This window comes from Barbatula barbatula, assembly GCF_947034865.1.
Source record: "Barbatula barbatula genome assembly, chromosome: 25".
NCBI classification, from domain to species: domain Eukaryota; kingdom Metazoa; phylum Chordata; class Actinopteri; order Cypriniformes; family Nemacheilidae; genus Barbatula; species Barbatula barbatula.
The window spans coordinates 4,320,494-4,323,171 of record NC_136788.1 but is presented as its reverse complement, the minus strand read 5'-3'; the positions used below and the strand labels follow the sequence as shown (position 1 = coordinate 4,323,171).

The 2,678-nt window shown below is 33.9% G+C and overlaps 1 gene segment (V, D, J or C); it reads left to right on the top strand.

Annotated features, from left to right (window-relative positions):
• The first annotated feature begins 279 nt into the window (after positions 1-279).
• Positions 280-2,103, top strand: LOC306890728 (Ig lambda chain C region-like). The segment is given in 2 exons: positions 280-322; positions 1,574-2,103.
• The last annotated feature ends 575 nt before the right edge of the window (positions 2,104-2,678 follow it).

Here is a 2,678-nt window from a genome sequence, read left to right as displayed (position 1 = left end):
TTGGAATACAATACTCAGGAATTTCTGGGATATGCAGCTATCACATTCAGTAGTGAACTATAGAACGTAACACATAGAGTTTTGTGTGATGTCATATTTACATTATAACAAAAATTTTACAATTGTAAGTGAACATAATTTTAACATATAACATTGATAAATAATCAGCATATGAAATAAATTGTATTATGAGTGACATGTAAAGACGTCTTTGTGGTGTGTTTTTAGTTACTGAAGCGTTCAGAGGTTTTTGTACAGTCGCTCTATTAGTTTGTATCACTGTGGTACACATTCGGCGGCGGTACCAGACTGGATGTTGGCAGTAAGTAAAACATCTAATAATAATCTTATTACAAATTGTACTTTTTATACTTCCACTATGAAATACAACATGAGATGCACATTTTAGCAAATTAATTTAGTAATTTGTTCACTCCTGCGCATTCCAGAGGAAATGCACTTTAGATAAAATAACTTTGTATCTGTTCAATCACTTTAAACATGTTTGTTTATTTATTGTTCACTTTCTTGTAAACCCAGTTTAAAATAATGTTCACATTATTTATATTTCTGACAAATGTTTGTTTGTTGGTTTAGGCTCATAATGTAAACCGTGTGCTAAAATTTGACTGTTCTTGCTTAAAATGCTTAATTAGGGACTTTGTTAAATTCGACAATTTGTCTGTAACACAGTTTATCGCACAAAATGAAGTTTAAATTTGTTTTGTGCTAAGGTATAATTATATTATTTTTATGTTAAGTTTATATCTGTCAAAGGTTTTGTAGGTTTGCCAGTGACTTACTGTATATAATTTACAATTTTGCATAAAACATAAACTTACCTTGTTCTTATATTTTCGTTCATAACACAGATTAAATATCTTAGGTCATTTTTATTATGTAAATGTATTGTAATTTAAGAAGTTTTAAATATTTTTACTCTAAAACAAAACAAATATGCTTAAGAAGAATGTAATTTTTTGCATTGTTGCTGTGCTAATTCCAGTAATGAAACCAGTCTCATCTTGCTCCTTTTGAACCTCAAAAGTCAAAGTGTTTTTGATTATAGTAAAATTGAACTCAAATTAAAAACAGAACTAATGGGAAAGTATAAAACAGTTATTAAATCTACAGTAAGTTACTGGCGAACCTGCTGCAAAACTGCAGCAAATTGTACAGTGCAGTTTCTCTACATTTGAAGTAAGTAAGCAATGTGCAATAAGCTTGTTTTCATTTCAAAATATTTATAAAAAATTATATTTAAACTAACAATGTTGTAACTGTAGTTTTTTTAGGATGTATTGTTCTTGCACTTTTAATGAAAAGGATGGATGTCACTAATATTACAGTTTTATGCATTGATAATGTTTTGACCAGCAGTCATTCATTTACGAAAGATAAAGCATGCAGATCAACACAAATGAAAGAGACCTCGTATATTTCATGCAGACAGATTATTACCTTTTTATTTTATTAAAAAAATATTTTTTATTTCTCCGATATTTTGTTTTTAAGTAGAGAGTGAAGATGTTTGTTTCTTGTGTGAGTTTGTGATTATTGTGTGTTTTTTCAGGCTTCACTCGTCCTACAGTGAGCGTCCTGCCGCCCTCCAGTGAAGAGATTTCCACAAAGAAAACAGCAACACTGATGTGTTTGCTCAACAAGGGTTTCCCCTCAGACTGGAGTGTGATGTGGAAGGTGGACGGGAGCAGCAGATCTCAGGACAGCAGTGTTGGGCTCCTGGAGAAGAACGGTCTGTACAGCTGGAGCAGCAGTCTGACTCTCTCTGAGCAGGAGTGGAGCTCAGGGGTCTCAGTGAGCTGTGAGGCCAAACACAAAGATAACAGTCAAACAGTCACTAGAGAACTCAAGAGACAAGATCAGTGTTCATACTAGACTCTCTCTCTCTCTCTCTGACTTCTGTTCTCATCTGAGTCTCACTCGTGTCTCACATGTGTTTCTACATTCATTGTCTCTCTCTCATCTGACATCTGCTCTGCTTTTCACAAACAGCATCTCACACCAGTGCATGTGTGCTTTATTCATTCACTGCTGATTGTGTTTTCTTCAAATTTAACAAATAAAATCATATTGAATCTTTGACTTTGACTCATTTTGTGTTTTTAATACAATAAATAAACATCACTCAGTGAACCATGAAAACACAGGAGAGTGTTCTGGGTTCAGAAGGAACCGGCGAGCTCGGTGCCGCTCCCCGGACAGAACGCCAAACACACAAACCTTTCATACTTCTGCTAACCTTTATATCTGCATCGGTGAACTCGTGAAATACTTTTACTGTAACAGTCGTTAATTCAGCAGCAAACAATACAAGGTACAGGTTTCAAATCACCTTCAGTGCTGAATGAATGTAAAACTGTAAACACAGCAAACACATTGAATGTTACACTTAAGCCCAAACAAACTGACAAAGGCCATAAAATACAGAATATAGGCTACAACATGAACAACATGGATCATAGAACACGAGTTGTTTACATATGAAAGCAGAAAAAATGTATTAGTTCATTTTACAATCTGTACAACAATACTGTGGATGCATTGTGAAAAAAAGGGGAAAAACTGTTAATGGAGATCTGAAATCCACTAAATATTCATTAACATCAAGCCGTTCTTCAACATTTAGCCATAAAGTTTCATCAAAATCTCAGGGAATG